Source organism: Bos taurus, chromosome 21 (assembly GCF_002263795.3).
Source record: "Bos taurus isolate L1 Dominette 01449 registration number 42190680 breed Hereford chromosome 21, ARS-UCD2.0, whole genome shotgun sequence".
Classification (NCBI taxonomy): domain Eukaryota; kingdom Metazoa; phylum Chordata; class Mammalia; order Artiodactyla; family Bovidae; genus Bos; species Bos taurus.
The window spans coordinates 27,851,648-27,873,234 of NC_037348.1; positions in this window are offsets into that span (position 1 = coordinate 27,851,648).

Consider the following 21,587-nt stretch of genomic DNA (forward strand, 5'->3'; position numbering starts at 1 on the left):
GCAGCTGTGACAGGATATGACCTCTAGGGGGTACTTCATCTCGTATAGGTCTAGGAGGCCTCTTATGCAGATGCTCAGCTCCTGTGTGTCTTTGAGGCCTCTAACAGATGCTAAGCTTGTATATATCTAAATGCCTCTAGGCTGATGCTCAGGTTGTGTGTGACTAGGAGGCCTCTAGACAGATGCTCAGCTCGTTTGTGTCTATGAGGCCTCTGGCTATGCACTCAGCTCAGTGTTTCTATGAGGTCTCTAGGCAGACACTCAGCTCATGTGTGTCTATGAGGCCTCCAAGCAGACGCTCAGTTCATGTGTCTATGAGGCCTCTAGGCAGACACTCAGCTTGTATGTGTCTATGAGGCCTCTAGGCAGACACTCAGCTTGTATGTGTCTATGAGGCCTCTAAGCAGATGCTCAGCTTCTCTGTGTTTATGAGGCTGCTAGGCAGTCGCTCCCTGATAGCTCAGTTGGTAAAGAATCCACCTGCAGTGCGGGAGACCTGGGTTCAATCCCTGGGGTGGGAACATCCCTTGGAGAAGGGAAAGGCTATCCACTCCAATATTCTGGCCTAGAGAATTCCATGGACTGTATAGTCCATGGGGTTGCAAAGAGTTGGACACAACTGAGCGACTTACACTTTCACTTTACACTTTCAGGCAGAGACTCAGCTCTTGTGTGTCTAGGACAACTCTAGGCAGAGACTCAGCTCATGGGTGACTATAAGTTCTCTAGGCAGATGCTCAGCTCCTGTGTGTCTTTGAGGCCTCTAACAGATGCTAAGCTTGTGTTTAAACACTTCTAGGCAGACGCTCAGCTCATGTGTGTATATTGGGCCTCTGGAGAGATGCTCAGCTCGTGGGTGACTATGAGGCCAGATTGTTTAATTCTGAGCCATTCAGGGACTTTGTTCTTCTGATCTTAACACATCTAATTTTCCCACTTTTATCAGCTGTATAATGCCAAACACAGAAGATTCAGACAGATTTCAACACAACCGGCACAAACAGATTTCAGCATTGATGCATCCAGATGAACTGATTCCCAGATTGGGTAAATCAGTTTACCCTATAAAGCAAATGCACTAATTCTAACTAGGCTACCCACCTCCACAAGAGTTACCTCCCAAATGAACCTGTTCCAACTAGACCAGTTCCCAAATCAGGTAAATACATTTACCCCGTTGCTCGGAAAATCCCATGGATGGAAGAGCCTGGTAGGCTGCAATCCATGGGGTCGCTAAGAGTCAGACACGACTGAGTGACTTCACTTTCACTTTCATGCATTGGAGAAGGAAATGGCAACCCACTCCAGTGTTCTTGCCTGGAGAATCCCATGGACGGAGAAGCCTGGTAGGCTGCAGTCCATGGGGTCGCACAGAGTCAGACACGACTGAAGCGACTTAGCAGCAGCAGTGAAAGTCGCTCAGTTGTGTCTGACTCTTTGCAACCCCATGGACTATACAGTCCATGGAATTCTCCAGGCCAGAATACTGGAGTGGGTAGCCTTTCCCTTTTCCAGGGGATCTTTCCACCCCAGGGATCAAACCCAGGTCTCCCGCATTGCAGGAGGATTCTTTACCAGCTGAGCCACAAGGGAAGCCCATCTACCCTACAATTGAGCTAATTGCAACTAGGGTGGGCATGCCCCATGAGGGCTAGTTCCCAATGAACTGGTTCAGGATAGAGTCCAACAACGCCTCCTCTCTGCAAATGGGTACCCAAGAAAATTTGCTTATCCCATAAAGGAAAAGCCCAGATTGAGGGGAAAATATGTTCCCACGTGCACACCAGAGCCGACTTACCCTCCAAAATCGAGCCTGTTGGGTCTTAACATAAAAGGACACGCAAAACATCATACTGGCTGAACCAGCTATCGAATTGCATATACTTACCCTACAAATGAAATTGAGTCCCTGGACTCTAGTTTTTTGGTTCCTTGTCTCAACTGCCAAATGCTGGGGTTAGCCGGTGCCACTTCAGGACAACAAATGGTCCCAGTAGCTGCTAGGGTCTTGCCCCAATATTCCCTGATCAGGTCCAGCTAGCCACAAGCAGCAAGGCTCCTGGCTGGCTAAGGCAAATTGTTCCTGAGTCCACGCTTGTTCTGCTCATTGCACAATATAGGCCAATGAATCCCAGAGATGAGCTGCTGAGGCAAGGAAGGGACTTTAATTGGGGACCCAGAAGATGGAAAGGATGGCAGGCTAGTGCCTCAAATTAAATGCCAGATTGTTTTATAGATCAGAGAGAAAGAAGCAAGGAGTAAAGTCAAAAGGCAGAAGGAGAGGGAGATGAAGTGGGGAAGTAAAGTGAGAGGGTCTTCAGTCTTGCAAAAGGAAATGAAAAGCCTTCAGAAGGGGTGCTAATCTCTTCTATTTCTAGGTGGGCAGGGACAAAGTATCTCTCCCTGTGGACTATTAGAGGCACTTGAGTTTATAGTCAAGCAGGGGGATAGGGGCCTCCAGGCAAGCCATTGAGCATGATTATAATAATTAAAGAACAAAAACCAAGTCAAAAAGTTTACAGCGTGGAGTCAGAATTGGCTTTCTCCCTGCAACAAAATGAAGGAACCCGTTTTCATGTCCCCTGGGAACAGACATGGGCAACAACCCCTTGAAGGGACAGCCTCCATAGGCAAGAAGAAAAAATTTCAAGACAGCTAAACCTAGAGTTCTAATACCCACACCTGGGCCTATATTACAAAAAACCATGATTCAAAATGAAAAATGCACCCCAGCATTCACTGCAGTGGTACCTCCAATTGCCCAAGATAAGGGCCAATCACAGATAAAATCTTAAATGTAGTACATATATAAAATGGGTTATTTTTCTATTATTATAATATATATTATTATTTAAAATGGACTTGAAAAACCAACACTGAAATTATGAAATTAGGCCAACAGTCGCCACAGGGATGGACCTTGGTGGAAAGTATTCTAAGAGAAATTAGCAACAAGGGAAGAAAATAGCAGATGTCGTGGAAGGAGAAATTGAAAAAAAGACAGAGGAAGTCGTTTACAACATAGACACTCTGAGATGCAAACACAAACCCAGAATTCCAAAGAGGGGGGAATAAAAGGGGAAAGAGCCAGGGGTGGATTAGGAGGTCAGTACTAACGTATCCATGGAAATCTGTGTCTGTAATAGATAATTCACAAGGATTATCTCCTCCTCCCATCCTTTCTCCATTCTTCCTTCCTTTCACACAGGCACTGAAATCTGTATATCCAACATATATCCAGAAATCTGCTACTGTATGAGCTAACCCACAAGGCTTATCTCTGCCCTTCCTTCCTTGCACATGTACAAACAATCTGTATCTCTAATAGTCCACAGGGACCTGATGATCAGAATAGAGAACTTTACCGGGCCTTGTTCAATAAACTCCATGGACAAAAGTAAAAAACTACACATATGCTGAATATCTGTCATAATTGAATCAATTCATTGTACACAGAGGACAAGCACAAAACTGCAAATCGACTAGACTTCAACACAGCATCAGCATGAGACTAAGGAAAAAGAAAGAGTAATGCCTTCTTTATTCCCTGACCTCTGAGACTTGGGGTCTTATCCCATCCCTGAACCATTAGGAAACTTGAGTCCCAGGGCTGGCCTGTGGTGGGGTCGAGATGGCCCGGCAGGGTGCCCTTCATAGAGACGCCTCTTAAACCTGTACTGTCTGTCTGTTTCTGGCTGGGACCAGAATCCCTAGTGTACCCCAACAATGGTGGCCTGACCCTCTGGCCTTGAGGATACAGGGTAAAGTCACCAAGTATCCAGGGTCTGGGCACTGGGGACGCCAGCTGAAGCCTCTTTCCTGAGGGTGCAGCTTCCTAGGCACCTCCCCAGAGAGTGGTGCCCCAGGTAGGCATGAGTCTTCAGGGGAGGAGTAAAGCTTTATGGGTAAGAAGCAGTGAAGCATAAGCCTTTGGATGTTTGCTCAGTCATATTCCACTCTAATTCATGGCCCAAGAAGCCTACTCCCCTAAGGTTCTGGGTGCAGGTGGAACTGGAGTTGGGCATGAAGTGCTGCCGCCTGTGGACGTTTCCTTTAACTACAACGTGACTCCGGTTCTATCTGCACTTTGAATTCACCAGACCTCTGGTGCCCTTAGCAACGGCTGCCCTCAAGAAAGGTCTTTCAGCAGGTTTTGCAGAAATAAATTCCCAAAACAGCCAACTTTCAACAAGCCAATGGCAACAGGTAAATTCTCCTCATACCCTTTAAGGAAAAAAAAAATCCAATCAGCCAGAAGACAAGATGCTCAGCAACCCTAATTATGACAGGAGGAAGGGAAATCAAACCCCATCTGACAGAACGACCATCCTGACTGTTGGCAAGCAGTAAATGGTGGAGAGAGCAGGGAGATGATGGAAACCCCCAACAAGTGCCATGGGAATGGACACTGGCAACAGCCCCTAGAAAAAGATAGCCTCTGCAGGCCAGAACTAAAAATTTCAAGAGAGCTAAGCCTAGGAATTTAAAATTCACACTTGGGCCTCTGTTACAAGAAACCATCACTGAGAATGCTTCATGTACCCCAACGTTCACTGTAGTGGGACCTCCAGATGCCAAAAGAGAGACATGAGAATAGGTTCATCCACAGATGAAATCTTAAAGAAATGTGGTATATTAACGGGCTATTACTCAGACTTGAAAGACTGCCACTGAAATTATGAAATCAGGCCAGTGATCCCCACAGGATGCACTTTGGAGCATCATACACTAAGCGAAGCCAGCAATGGATGAAGAAAGTGACAGATGATGTCCTTCCAAGGCAAAATAATGAAAAGGTACAGGGGAAGTAATGCACAACACAAAAAGAGAGTCTGAATTCTAACACAAAGGATTCCTCCCGGCCAAAAATAAACAACAGGAAACTATGAGGGATGACTTAGGAAGTTGCTACTAACCATACACAGAAATCTGTACCTGTATTAGATAAACCACAAAGATTACCTCCTTCCTTCCTTTCATGTATGCACCAAAATCTGTATCTCTAACATGCTTGCTGTTGTTTGGTCGCTAGTCATGTCTGACACTTTGTGATCCCATGGACTGTAGCCCACCAGGCTCCTCTGCCCATGGGATTTCCCAGGAAAGACTACAGGAGTAGGTTGCCATTTCCTTCTCCAGTATCTCTAACATACCCACAGAAATATGTATCTCTATTAGCTAATCCACAAGGATTCTTCTCTGCCTGCTTCGTCTCCCTCACGCATGTATACAGTACCCAGGAAGCCGACTCCCCTAAGGTTCTGGTTGCAGGTGGAACTAGAGTTGGGCATGAAGAAGTGCTGTCCTGGAGAAAATGGAATCTTTCTATGCTGCTGGAGAGAAACCACATCCTAAAAATAAGGCTAAAATTAAAACTGGATTTAATTATGACAGTATGTGGTTATATGGAGTATGAACCAAGAGACTAAATATGGCAGACAATATGTGAAAACAAATTTGATATCTAGGATTTGAGAGTAAGGTTTCTTGTCAGAGCTGCAGCTCGTATGCACATACTTCATGTATCTTTTCAAATTATAGCTTTGGATGTATGGCTAGAAGTGGGATTGCTGGATGATGAAAGTAGAGAGTGAAAAAGTTGGCTTAAAGCTCAACATTCAGAAAATGAAGATCATGGCATCTGGTCCCATCACTTCATGGCAAATAGATGGGGAAACAGTGGAAACAGTGTCAGACTTTATTTTTCTGGGCTCCAAAATCACTGCAGATGGTGACTGCAGCCATGAAATTAAAAGACGCTTACTCCTTGGAAGGAAAGTTATGACCAACCTAGATAGCATATTCAAAATCAGAGATATTACTTTGCCAACAAAGGTTCGTCTAGTCAAGGCTATGGTTTTTCCTGTGGTCATGTATGGATGTGAGAGTTAGACTGTGAAGAAGACTGAGCGCTGAAGAATTGATGCTTTTGAACTGTGGTGTTGGAGAAGACTCTTGAGAGTCCCTTGGACTGCAAGGAGATCCAACCAGTCCATTCTGAAGGAGATCAGCCCTGGGATTTCTTTGGAAGGAATGATGCTAAAGCTGAAACTCCAGTACTTTGGCCACCTCATGCGAAGAGTTGACTCATTGGAAAAGACTCTGATGCTTGGAGGGATTGGGGGCAAGAGGAGAAGGGGACGACGGAGGATGAGATGGCTGGATGGCATCACTGACTCGATGGACGTGAGTCTCAGTGAACTCTGTGAGTTGGTGATGGACAGGGAGGCCTGGCGTGCTGCGATTCATGGGGTTGCAAAGAGTCGGACACGACTGAGCATCTGATCTGATGGTAACTCTAGTTTTTTTGAGGAACCGCCATACTGTTCTCTGCAGTGACTGCACCAATTTACATTCCCAGCAACAGTGTCGGAGGGTTCCCTTTTCTCCACACCCTCTGCAACACTTGTTATTTGGAGATTTTTAAGTGATGGAATTCTGACCATTTTGAGGTGGTACCTCACTGAAGTTTTGATTTGAATTTCTCAAATAATTAATGAGCATTATAGAATGATTCTTTAATTTTCAGATGTAAAATTGGTTTGACATCTCAACTTGACAGTTTTTTTTTTTTTACAGATGAGGCTTTATTAAATATTTAGTTATTTCCTTTCTAGTCTAATGATAGGTACATGCATTATCATGTTACTCAAGGCGATGGGCTCAGTTTTGCATCTTTGAGCAGTTTTAAAGATGTGCACTGCTCCTTTCAAAGGGAAGGCTTAGTTTTGGTGGGACCAAGTTCCACCATCCAATACAAGCTGTTCCTTGATCAAATACAGTCACTGCCAAGGGGGCACATGGTGAGACCACCTTGTCTATTGATCCTTCCCACATCTCAGGCCTCAGTGTGAACATTCCATTTGAGGTTTAACAGTTGCCCTGGTGATACAGCTTGACCTCTTTCTGTATGACTAGGTGAGTTGTTAATGACTTTTTATGATTCTACTGGGGCTTCACAGGTGGCACTAGTGGTAAAGAACTGCCTGCCAATGCAGGAGACACAAAAGATGCTGGTTCAATCCCTAGGTCAGGAAGATCCCTTGGAGGAGGGCATGATAACCCACTCCAGTATTCTTTCCTGGAGAATCCCATGGACAGAGGAGACTGCTGGTCTATGGTCCATAGGGTCACAAAGATGTACAAGATTGAAGCGACTTAGCACACAGACATGCACACCCCCAGGAAAGGCTCTGCAGTGAATACTGCAGAAATAAATTGCAAGCACAGCCAACTTTCAAGAAGCCAATGGCAAAAGGTAAAATTTCCTCATTCCCTTAAGAATAAAAACCCCAAACTGCCACAGGACAATATGCTCTGCATCCCTAATATTACAGGAAAAATGCCAATCAAAAAATGACAACAAGAAATCAAATCCAACCCGTCAGAATGGCCATCCTCACAAGTCTGCAACAATACATGTGGAAGAGAGCTGGGTAGTGATGGAACCTATCCGACACAATCAGTGGGAATGGAGATTGCCAACAGCCCTAGAAAGTACAGCCTCCACATTGCTAGAAAAAGATCTTCAGAAAATCTAAGCCTAGACTCTGACATACCCTCATGTGAGCTTATATACAAAATACCACCATTCAAAAAGACACATGCACCCCAACATTCACGGCAGCCCTACTTAAAATAGCAAAACACAGACCCAGAAAATGTCCACTGACAGATTAAAGCTTAAAGAAGATGCAGTACATGTATAAAATGGACTATGAAAAACTGCCACTGAAATTATGAAACTATGCCCCAGGTTGCCACAGCGATGGACCTTGAAGAATCTTACACTAACCAAGTCAGCCAGTCAAGGACAGACAATAGTATACTGTCTCCCTTCTATGCAAAATGAAAAAAGAGATACAAAGGAACTAATTTACAACACAAAAAGAGACTCTGAGCACTCAAACAGAAAGTGCCCTCCCCACAGAAAAAGTGAAGGGCCAGGGATGAATTAGAAATTCAGGACAAACATATACACAGGAATATGTATCTTTAATAGATAATCCATAAGCAATCTCTCCTACCTTCCCTCGTCCATTCCTTCCTTCCACATATACAAAGAAATCTGTATCTGTAATAGAAAATCCACAAGGATTATTTCCTTCCTTCCTCATATGCACATAAACCAGTATCTTCAATAGATAATCCATAAGGAGTATCTCCTTCCTTGCTCCTCCCTCCCACATAAACACAAAATCTGCATCTCTAACATATACACAGAAATCTATATCTGTTAATAGACAGTTTGCAAGGATTATCTCCTTCCTTCATTCTTTCCACATTTACACAGAAATTTGCATATCTAACAGATACTCCACAAACACCTGATGTTCAGCACAGGGAACTTTGCTCGGAACTCTGCAATAACGTCTAGGGCAAAACAATCCAAAAAAGAACAGATATGCTGTATATAATCATATGTCATAATAGAATCAGGTGGTTGTATACTGATGACAAGCAAAAAATGACACATCAACTATATTCCCATATAGCATTGGCATTAGATTAAAGAAAAGGAAAGGAAGTCAAAGCCTAGTTTATTTCCTTCCACCTCCCTGACGGGCTGCTACCCCATCCCTGGAGTCTGAGCAGCCTTGGAACCCATGACTGCCTTGAAGTGTCAAATAGCTGGGCAGGGTGTCCTTAATTGAGTACTGTCTGGTTTGCTCTGACTGGGACCAGTACAACAAAAGGATGGTCGACCATCTGGCCTCAAACCCTGGAAAAGTAATCTAGATTCCAGGTCTATTGGTGCTGGTGCTGGGGTCCCCATTTCAAGCCTCCTTCCTGAGAGTTCAGTCTCCTAGGCACCTACCTCAGCAGGGAGCAGTGCCCCAGGTAAGCATGAGTCTGGAGGGGAGGGGTGAAGTTTCAGGGTGAAGTTGTAGTAAGACACAGGCCCTTGGGTGTTTGCTCAGGCACATTCCACTCTTAATTCACTGTCCAGGAAGCCTTCTTTCCCTAAGACTGCTTGCACATGGAACTAGAGTTGGGCATGAAGAAGTACTGCCACCTTGTGGACATTTTCTATAACTACAACTTCCACAGGTGCTTACTGGCATCTCCAATTCACAAGGTGCAAGGGGCTGTTAATGATAGCTGCTGTCAGAAAAGGCCCTACGGTAGATATTGCAGACATAAATTCCAAACACAACTGACTTTCAAGAAGCCAATTGTGACAGGTAAATTTTCCTCATACCCTTTAAGGAAAAAAAAGGAAAAACACCAAATGGTCATGGGACAAGATATCCAACATCCCTATTTATTACAGGAGGAATACCAATTAAAATGACAACAAGCAATCAAATTCCATCTGAGAGAATGGTATCCTAACTGTATGAACAGTAAAATGGGGGAGAGAGCTGAGAGATGATGGAATCCCACTTCACACTCCATGGGAATGAATGGATATTGGCAACAGGCTCTAGAAAGGACAGCCTCCATAGGCAACAATGAAAAATTTCAAGACAGCTAAGCCTAGGATTTTAATACCCACACCTGGGCCTATATTATGAAAATCCATCATTCAAATGATACATGCACCCCAACATTCACTGCAGTGCTACTTCCAATAACCAAGACACAGACCAAAGATACGTTCCATCGACAGATTAAATCTTAATGAAATATTGTGCATATATACAATGGGCTATTACTCAGACTCGAAAAAACCCCATGAAATTATGCCAATGGTTCCTGCGAGGAAGAACCTAGGAGGATCATAAACTAAGCAGAATCAGCAACAGAGGAAGAAAATAGCAGATGATGTCCCTTCTAGGTAAAATTTTTAAAAAAGATCCACAGGAAGTATTTTACAATATAAAACGAGACTCTGAGATTAAAACACAAAGAATTTTTTAAAAAAAGGAAAGGGCCAGGGATGAATCAGGAAGTCAGTACTAACATATAGACAGAAATCTGTAGTTGTAATAGATAATCTGGAAAAATTATCTCCTTTCTTCTTTTCTTCTACATAAGCACTAAACTCTATCTCTAACATACCCACAGAAATATGTGTCTGTATTAGGTAATCTACAAGGTTTATGTCCAGCCTCTTTCCTTCCTACCATACACATATATGCAAGAATATATGTATATCTCTAACATATACATAGAAATCTGTAGCCATAATGGATAATCCACAAGGACTCTTTCCTTCCTTGGTTCCTTGTACACGTATAAAACAATCTGTATCTCTAATAGATATTCCACAGGGAACTGATGTTCAGCACAGAGAATTTTACTCAACCTTGTTCAATAACCTCTATGGCAAAAGAATCCAAAAAAGTACAATTATGCTCTATGTATATGTCATAACTGAATCAGTCCATTGGACACTGGGGACAAGCACAAAAAGGCAAATCAGCTATACTTCAAAATAGCATTGGCATGAGAGTAAAGAAAAGAACAAGAATGAAAAGTAAAGCCCAGTTTACACCCACTGACCTTCATAATTTGGGATAGTATCCGATCCATGGAATGTGGGTAGTGTTGAGTCCCATGGCTGGACTGGGGCCAGCAGATTGCCCTTCATGAGACACCTCTTAAACCTGTTTTGCCTGGTTTTCCCTGGCTGTGACTAGAATCCAGAGTGCACCCAAAAGATGGTGGCTTGACAATCAGGCCTGGGGACCAAGGTGAAGTCACCAAGTATTCAGGTCCCCTGGTGCTGGCGTCCCCAGCTGAAGCCTCCTTGCTAAGTGTGCAGACTCCTAGGCCCCTCCGCAGGGAGCGGTGCCCCAGGTTGGCATGAGTCTGGAGGGCCGGGTAGAGCTTTGAGGGAAGAAATAGTGAGACTTAAACCCTTGGTTGCTCAGCACATTCCACTCTAATTCAGAGCCCAGGAAGCCAACTTTCCCCAAGGCTCTGGTTGCATGTCGAATCACAGTTGAGCATGAATAAGTGCTGCCTCCTTGTGGACAGTTCCTGTAAATACATGTTGACCATGCTTGCTTCCTACCACCTCCAACTCGCAAGACTTGTGGGGCCTCAGGAAAAGTCCTGCCGCCAGTATTGTAGAAATAAATTCCAAACACAACTGACTGTAAAGAACTCAATTGGAACAGATAAAATTTTTCTCACACCCTTAAAAAAAAAAAAAAAAAGTAAAATAAAAGACCCCAAATGGCCCCAGGACAAGACACTCAATCATCCTATGGAATGATTACCATAGGAATCCCAATCAAAACGACAACAAGTAATCAAATACCCTCTGACGGAACAGCTACCCTGACTGTATGCAAACAGTAAATGGGGGAGAAAGCTGGGAGATAATGGAACCTCCTATATGCTCCATGGGAATGGATATTGGCAACAGCCCCTAGAAAGGTCAGCCTCCACAGACGACAATGAAAAATTTCGAGAGCTAAGTCTAGGATTTTAATACCCACACTTGAGCCTATATTACAAAAAAACCACCATTCAAATGACACACGTACCCCAACGTTCACTGCAATGCTACTTCCAATAGCCAAGACAAAGACCAAAGAAACATTCCATTGAAAAATTAAATCTTAAAGAAATGTGGTACATATATACCTTAGGCTTTTACTCAGACATGAAAAACTGCCATGAAATTATGCCACTGGTCCAAACAAGGATGGATGTTAGAGGATCATATATGTAGTGTAGTCAGCAACATAGAAAAAAACATGACAGATGATGCCTCTTCTCCACAAAAAGAAGACATAAGGGGAAGTAATTTACCACACAGGAGACCCTAACTTTCAAACACAAAGCTTTTGAAAAAAAAAAAAAAATGAAAGGAATGGGCCAGATATGAATTAGGAGGTTGGTATTAATGTATAGATAGAAATCAGTATCTGTAATACATAATCCACAAGAGTTCTCTCTTTTCTTTCTTCCTTCCACATATGCACTGAAATCTGTGTCTCTAACATACCTTCAGAAATCTTTACTAGGTAATTCACAAGGGTTATCTCCTGTCTTCCTCCTTCCTTCTTTTCTTTCTTCTTTCCTTCCATGCACATATACAAAGAAATCTTTATCTCTAACATACACATAGAAATCTGTAGCTGTAATAGATAATCTAAAAGGACAATCTCTTTCCCTCATTTCTTGTACAAAATATCTGTATCTCTAATAGATACTCCACAAGGATTTGATTTTCAGCACTGAGAAATTTACTCCACCTTGTTCGATAACTTTATGGCAAAAAAATTTTAAGTACAAAGATGCTACATGTATATGTCATAACTGAATCAGTCCATTGTACACTGAGGACGAGCACAACACTGCAAATCAACTATGCTTCAATATACCATCAGCTTGTGATTAAAGGAAAGAAAAGTAATACCTAGTTTATTTCCTCCAACCTCCCTGACTTGGGATGCTGTCTGATCTGTGGAACCTGAGTAGGCTTGAGTCCCAGAGCTGGACTAGGGTGGGGCTGACACAGCCAGGCAGGATGCCCTGCATTGAGACCTCTCTTAAACCTGTACTGTTGAGTTTTCTCTGGCTGGGACCAGAATCCCTAGTGCACCCCAACGATGGTGGCCCGACCCTCTGGCCTCGAGGACCAGGGTAAAGTCACCAAGCATCCAGGGCCCTCGTGCTAGGACCCCAGCTGAGGACTCCTTCCTGAGGGTGCAGCCTCCTAGGCACCTCAGCAGGGAGCGGTGCCCCAGGTAGGCATGAGTCTGGAGGGGAGGGGTAAAGCTTTGGGGGGAAGAAGTAGTGATATTTAAGCCCTTGGGTGTTTGCTCAGGCACATTCCACTCTAATTCAGAGCCCAGGAAGCCAACTATTCCTAAGGCTCTGGTTGCTTCAACCAGAGTTGTGGTCATTTCCTGTAACTGCAACTTGACCACCGGTGCTTACTGGAATCTCCACTCCAATTTACAAGGCCTGGGGGGCTGTTAATGACAACTGCCCTCAGGAAAGGTCCTGCAGTGGATTTGGCAGATATAAATTCCAGAAACAACCAACTTTCAAGAAGCCAGTTGCAACAGGTAAATTTTCCCCAACACCCTTTAAGGAAAAAAACAAAACTCAAAAGGCCACAGGACAAGATGCTCAGCATCCTTAATTATTACGGGAGGAATGCCAATCAAAATGACAAGAAGAAATCATATTCCATCTGACAGAATGGCTATCCTGTCTGCAAACAGTTAATGGGGGGAGAAAGCAGGGAGATGATGGAATACCCCTACAGGCTCTATGGGAATAGACATTGGAAACAGCCCCTTGAAGGGGCAACCTCTACAGGCCAGAACAAAAAACTTCAAGAGAGCTAAACCTAAGATTTTAATACCCACACCTGGCCTATATTATGAAAAAACATCATTCAAAATGACACACATATGTACCCCAACCTTCACTGCAGTGCTACTTCCAATACTCAAGGTACAGATCCAAGAAGTCCATTGACAGGTTAAATCTTCAAGAAATGTAGTACATATACACAATGGGCTATTACTCAGACATAAAAAACCACCCCTGAAATTATAAAATCATGCCAATTTTTCCCACAAGGATGGACCTTCAAGGATCATATGCTAAGTAAAGTCAACAACAGTGAATAGCAGATGATGTCCTTTCTAGGAAAAATAGAGATACAGGGGAAGCAAATTACAGCATGAAAAGAGACTCTGAGATTCAAACACAAAGGTATATCTGATTTAGATAATCCACAAGGATTAACTCCTTCCTTCTTTCCTCTGCCTTCCTTTCATGCACATATTCACAGAAATATTTTTCTCCAATATACAAAGAAATCTGTAGCTGTAATAGATACTTTACAAGTTCAGCACAGAGAATTTTACTCAACCTTGGTTCAATAGTATATGTCAAAAGAATAAAAATAGTACAAATATGCTGTATGTATATTTCATAACTTAATCAGTTGGCTGTACACTGAGACGCACAAAACTGCAAGTTGGCTATATTTCAAAAGAGCATTGGCATGAGATTAAAGAAAAGAAAGGCAAAGAAAAGTAATGGCTATTTTATTCCCTCCAGCCTCCCTGACTTGGGCTGCTCTCCCATTCCTGGAGCCTGAGCAGGCTTGGGTCTCATGTCTGGACTGGGCTGGGGTCCAGGCAGCCGGGTCATGACAACCAAAATTTTAAGAGAGACAGGTAACCCTATGATTTTCACCTCATGAGGTACAACCACCAAGACAGGGAAGCAAGCTAATTATAGAAGCACATGAATGGAAACAGAGGATGGGGCACATGTACACAATGCAATATTTCCAACCATGAGAAGTAAGAAATAATGCCAAGTACAGCTTCAGGAAAGAAAGCAGAATCATCCCAAGTGAAGTAAGGGAGACCAGGACAGACAAGTATTCTATTGTTAGGTAGGTAGAATAGGAGACAGGAGTCCAGAATGGCAGTGGCTAAAAGACAAGGGAGGGAAAAGCCCACGAAAATAGAACAAAGGAAGATCCGAGGACCGGATGAGGACCTCGAGTGGGACAAACAGCACTCCTGGCTAGCCCAGTTTACATAGGGTAGGCCCAGGGGGAGAGAAGACATATAAAAAGAGGAGCCAAAGGGCCAGGGCTCTCTCTTTTTGCGTCTTTGGGTTGGCATGCCCTCACACCTAGAGGATGTATTTTCCTGTTATTTTCTACATAAAAGTGAGCTGTAACACAGAGCTGTAACACTGATCTGTCCAAGAGCTATAACACGGGCTGTCTGAGAGCTGTGTCATGTTGAGGGCTTTAACTTCCATCGCTTCAAATTTTTCTTGAGATGGGACAGAACTGAGGAGATTACACTCCCCTGACACTATGGTATCACTTCTAGGTATAAACTAAAGTTGGATACAAATGAGTCTATTGCCCGAGACGACTTAGAAAGGAAACTTCCGGAAGGTCACCAAGATACAAAGGTGTGGGGCATGGAGTATCACACTTCTGTTGATAAAATAAGTGACCAGGACCCACTGTGTAACACAAGGAAACTTACTGCATGCTCTGTAATAACCTATAAAGAAAAAACCCCCAACAAATCATATATACATCTATGTAGAAATTAAACAAGTTGTAGTAGAAGGAAAAGGAAAAAACAAAACATCCAGAAGATTGTAATTCACTGTATACTCCAGGTATGATGGGACGAAATGATGGGACGAAAACAGAACAAAAAAGACATTCTGACTCTCTTCTCCTCAGGACATACTGTGCTGGGCTGGTGTCACATCCCTGGAGCCTGACTGGTTTGGTTCCCAAGGCTGGAGTGTCCTGGGGCTGAGGAAGCTGGGGGCATGTAGCTGGCAGTGTGCCTCCTAAAAAGACCTGGTTGGGGACTGTCTGGAGAGCCCCCAACGTCCAGCCCCCAACATCCCAAATGTTATCCAACATTTGGGATAAATTAAGAGACTAGAATGAACATATACACATTAATATACATCAAGTAGTTGATAAAAAGTACCTACTGAATAGCACAGAGAAGTTTATTGAACACACTGTAATCACCCATATGCAGAAAGAATGCTAGACTGAATAGATAAATGTCTATGTATAACTGAATAGAGTTCTTGTACACCTTAAACATACACAATATCTGAAATCCACTCTATTTCAATAGGAAATAAGGAAATTATGGGGGGGGGGAAAGTGTGGCATGATGTAGTGCTGCCACTGTGTGGCAATTTTCTGTAAGAACACTATGGAGAGTTGTGCTGCTGGGCATTCAGTATTCACAAGGCTCCAAGATGGTAATAAAAAACAGCTGCCCTAAGGAAAGGTCCTAGGGGTTATCATCGGAAAAGAATCCAAAACAAGGCAGGCATTAAAGAAGCCAATTTTAAAATGTAAATTTAACTTATACCCTTTTAAATCTTAATGAAATGATGTCAACATTGCTAAACACTGGAGAAGGCAATGGCACCCCACCCCAGTACTCTTGCCTGGAAAATCCCATGGACGGAGGAGCCTGGTAGGCTGCAGTCCATGGGGTTGCTAAGAGTCAGACATGACTGAGAAACTTCACTTTCACTTTTCACTTTCATGCACTGGAGAAGGAAATGGCAACCCACTCCAGTGTTCATGCTAAACATTAGAGAAAAGCAAATCTAAACTACACCAAGGTAACACATCACACCAGTCAGAACGACAACTGTCAAAATCTGTACAAACAATAAGTGCTGGAGAGGGTGTGGAGATAAAAGGAACACTCCTCTACCCATGCTTGGGATGGAAATTGGTAACAGTCTTTATGAAGGACTCTGTGAGAGTTCCTTCAACCATGAGGAGAATGAAATCAGAAAACTTCTTCTTAACACTATATACAAAATAAACCCCAAATAGTATAAGTACCTAAATGCAAAGACAGCTACTATGAAATTATTGAGAAAAAATATAAACAGGACATGATTTAAAGTACAGGCAGCAAATTCTTTGTGGATCCACCTCTTAAAATAATGGAAAATAAACCACAAAGCAGAAGATGGGACCAAATTAACCATAAAACATTTGTGTATCAAAGGAAACCCTAAACGAAGGAGAACAACAACCCTCAAACTAGTAAGAAATATTTACAAAGAAAGATACCCACAAGGGACAATAACAGCTGACCTCAGGAAACGGCCTACGGCTGGCACTAGAGAAATAAACTCCAAACACAGCCGACTTTCAGGAAGCCAATGCCCAAAGCTAAATTGTCCTCACATCCTTTAAGGAAAAAAAAAGAAAAAGAAAACACAAACTCAAAGCCTCCTCCACCAAACAAGATGTTCAGCATTCCTAATTGCTGCAGAAATGCCAATCGAAAAGATGATGGGAAATCAAATCCCACCACTCACAATAGCCAACGCCACACATCTGCAACAATAAATATGGGATGGAGTCTGAGGGAGAAAAAATCGCCCTAAACTCTCGGTGGGAATATACATTGGCAGCAACCAGTATCATGCCAGTCTCCGAATGCCTGAAACAGAATGATCAAGTCCTGCTAAGCCAAGGATCCAACAACCCCCAACTTGGGCCTGTATCCTGAGAAAGCCATCGATCAAAAGGCACAAGCACCCCAACAAACCTCCAGCGTGACTTCCAATAGCCAAGACGCACAATCACCAAAATCTCCAACAAGAAGTTAAAGCTTAAACAAGAAGTGTACATATATACAACAGACTATTTCTCACTCATTAAAAATCACCACTGAAATTAGGGAATTAGGACACTGGGAGCCGCAGGGATAGACCTTGAAAGACCGTATACTAAGGGGAATCAGGCAGAGGAAGACAATGGTATATGAGATACATTCCAGGCAAAATGAAAAGACATGCAAGTCAAGAAATTTACAACCCAAAGAGAGACTCTAGACTCTGAAGATTCAAAGTCAAACATCAGTCAAGTCACTCAGTCGTGTCCGACTCTTTGCGACCCCATGAATCGCAGCACGCCAGGCCTCCCTGCCCATCACCAACTCCCAGAGTTTACCCAAACTCATGTCCATTGAGTCGGTGATACCATCCAGCCATCTCATCCTCTGTCATCCCCTTCTCCTCCTGCCTCCAATCCCTCCCAGCATTAGGGTCTTTTCCAATGAATCAACTCTTCGCATGAAGTGGCCAAAGTATTGGAGTTTCAGCTTCAACATGAACACCCAGGACTGATCTCCTTTAGGATGGACTGGTTGGATCTCCTTGCAGTCCAAGGGACTCTCAAGAGTCTTCTCCAACACCACAGTTCAAAAGCATCAATTCTTCAATACTCAGCCTTCTTCACAGTCCAACTCTCACATCCATACATGACCACTGGAAAAACCATAGCCTTGACTAGATGGACCTTTGTTGGCCAAGTAATGTTTCTGCTTTTTAATATGCTGTCTAGGTTGGTCATAACTTTCCTTCCAAGGAGTAAGCGTCTTTTAATTTCATGGCTGCAGTCACCATCTTCAGTGATTTTGGAGCCCAGAAAAATAAAGTCTGACACTGTTTCCATTGTTTCCCCATATTTCCCATGAAGTAATGGGACAAGATGCCATGATCTTAGTTTTCTGAATGTTGAGCTTTAAGCCAACTTTTTCACTCTCCTCCTTCACTTTCATCAAGAGGCTTTTTAGTTCCTCTTCACTTTCTGCCATAAGGGTGGTGTCTTCTGCATATCTGAGGTTATTGATATTTCTCCCAGCAATCTTGATTCCCGCTTGTGCTTCCTTCCAGCCCAGCATTTCTCATGATGTAGTCTGCATATAAGTTAAATAGGCATGGTGACAATATACAGCCTTGACATACTCCTTTTCCTATTTGGAACCAGTCTGTTGTTCCATGTCCAGTTCTAACTGTTGCTTCCTGACCTGCATATAAGTTTCTCAAGAGACAGGTCAGGTGGTCTGGTACTCCCATCTCTTTCAGAATTTTCCACAGTTTATTGTGATTCACACAGTCAAAGGCTTTGGCATAGTCAATAAAGCAGAAATAGATGTTTTTCTGGAACTCTCTTTTTCAATGATCCAGCAGATGTTGGCAATTTGATCTCTGGTTCCTCTGCCTTTTCTAAAACCAGCTTGAACATCTGGAAGTTCACGGTTCACGTATTGCTGAAGCCTGGCTTGGAGAATTTTGAGCATTACTTTACTAGTTTGTGAGATGAGTGCAATTGTGTGGTAGTCTGAGCATTCTTTGGCATTGCCTTTCTTTGGGATTGGAATGGAAACTGACCTTTTCCAGTCCTGTGGCCACTGCTGAGTTTTCCAAATTTGCTGGCATATTGAGTGCAGCACTTTCACAGCATCATCTTTCAGGATTTGAAATAGCTCAACTGGAATTCCATTGCCTCCACTAGCTTTGTTTGTAGTGATGCTTTCTAAGGCCCACTTTACTTCACATTCCAGGATGTCTGGCTCTAGGTGAGTGATCACACCATTGTGATTATCTGGGTCGTGAAGATCTTTTTTGTACAGTTCTTCTATCTATCCTTGCCACCTCTTCTTAATATCTTCTGCTTCTGTTAGGTCCATACCATTTCTGTCCTTTATCGAGCCCAATTGAAGGGTTGTGAATGAAATAGGAGGTCTGTACCTACACAGACAGGAAAGGTATATCTGCAGAAGATAATCCACAAGGATGATCCACTTCCTTCCTTCTTCCTTCCACATATACACAGAAATATGTATCTCGAACCTATATACAGAAATCTCTTTCTCGAAGAGATATAACACAAAAATTAACTATCTTCCTTCTTTGTATCCACAGAAAAGTGTATCTGAGATGGATAATTTCAAAGGCCCCTATGCTCAGCACTCTGCTCATTATTCTATGGCAAAAATCCAAACAACCATAGACACACCTCATAGACATGTGATACCTGGATCCCGTGATGTCCACTGACAACGGTCGCAACATGGCAAATTGACAATGCTGTGCTGTAGCATCAACGAGATGTTAAAGAAAGGTAAGTAAACCAGTGCCTTTTCCATGATCTCCAACCTCCCTGGCATGGGATGCTGTCCCATCTCTGGAGGCTGAGGTGGCTTGGGTCCCACTTTGGCTCTGGGGGTGGTTGACACAGCCTGGCACGGTGCCCTGTGTTGAACCCTATTGAAATGTCTACTGTTTCATACATTCTGGTTGGGGTCAGGGTTGTGCATGGCATCAAGGCCTCAAGGAATTTGCAGGCAAGGCTCAGCAAACCTAGTCTTCTCATGATGCTGGGGTTCCTGCTCAAGGCTCGTTCCTGACAGTGCAGCCTCCTAGCACCCAAGCACCCTCAGTAGTGTGCTGTGGACCTGGAAGGGATGAGCCTGGACCGGGTGTTTGTGTGATGCTTTAGAGGGAAAAAGTCCTGACACTCAAGGTCTTTCGTGTTTGCTCAGGCACATTCCACTCTATTTCTCTTCCCAGGAAACCAACTTTCTCTAAGGCTTTGGTTACTCCAGGAACCAAAGGGAGGCCTGAATAGTGCTGTCGTCTTGTGGGCAATTTCAGTAACTACTATTTTATCTCCGGAGTTCACTGGCACCTCAGTTCACAAGGACTCCTGCTGCTAAGTCACTTCAGTCGTGTCTGACTCTGTGTGACCCCTGGACAGCAGCCCACCAGGCTCTGCCGTCCCTGGGATTCTCCAGGCAAGAACACTGGAGTGGGTTGCCATTTCCTTCTGCAGTGCATGAAAGTGAAAAGTGAAAGTGAAGTCGCTCAGTCATGTCCGACTCTTTGCAACCCCGTGGACTGCAGCCTACCAGGCTCCTCCATCCATGGGATTTTCCAGGCAAGAGTACTGGAATGGGGTGCCATTGCCTTCTCCGTCACAAGGACTAGGGTTATGTTAATGACAGATGCCCTGAGAAAATGTCCTGGGGCAGTACTGGAAACATAATTTCCAAACACACCCAACTTTCAGGAACCCAATTGTCAGAGGCAAGTTGTCCTGACACCCATTAAGGAAAAAAAAAAAAATCAAACCTCCACAGCGGGACAAGGTGCTAAGGATCCCTAATTGCTGAAGGAATGTCAGTCAAAACACAATGGTAAATCAAATGTCACAATCATGATCACCACAAATCTACAAGCAATAGATTCGGGAGAGAGCCTGGAGGAAAAGGAATGCCGCTAAGGTCTCTGTGGATAAATACGATGGCAACAGCCTGGAAAATGGACTCTCCAAAGAGGTTAAGTATAGGATCTGACATTCCCACACCTGGGCCTAGATCCTGAGAGAACCACTGGTCAAAAGGCACCCCAAGGAACACTGCAGTGCTACTTCCGGTAACCAAGACACACAACCATCAAACTCTCCAGTGAGAGGTTAAAACTTAAACATGATGTGGTACGTATATCTTGTAGACTATTTCTCATTGAAATTAGGGAATTAGGACATTGGGAGCCACAGGGATGGACCTTGAAGGATTCTACACAAAGGAAATCAGTCAGGCAGAGGAAAACTATGGTATATGAGGTATGTTCCAGGAAAAACAAATATAAACATACGAGGCAACATATTTACAATTCAAAAAGAGACTCAGAATCCAAAGTCAAACACAGTGTTCAAGAAAAAAAAAGACAATCAATGAAGGGCCTTGAATGAATTAGAAGTTCCGTACCTACACAGACAAGAAATGCGTGTCTGTAACAGATAATCCATGAGGATTATCCTCGTCCTTCCTTTATTCTACATGTTCACAGGAATCTGTATTTCCAACCTATACACAGAAATCTCTAAGAGACACACCTCAAAAATTAAGTGTCTTCCTTCTTTGTATACACAAAAAGGTGTATCTGGGATACATAATCCGCAAGGACCTGATGCTCAGCACTCTGCTTGACATTCCATGGCAAAAATCAAAAAAGAATAGAGATACCGCATGATGATTAAATACCTAATCGGGAGCTGTATACTGACAAAAATCACAACACTTTAAATTGACTATACTGCAAGGTAGCATCTGGAAAATGTTAAAGAAAAAGAAAGAATAGCAGTTCCTACTGTATGACCACCCCCCCACCCAACCTCCCTGACTTGGGATGCTGAGCAGGCTTGGGTCCCACTGCTGAATCAGGGTGGGGTCGATACAGCCTGGCAGGGAACCCTTCACTGAACCCTTTTGAAAGGGCTACAGGGTGCTCTGTTTGGCTAGGACAAGAGTCCACGTGGCATTTAAGCCCCGAGGAAT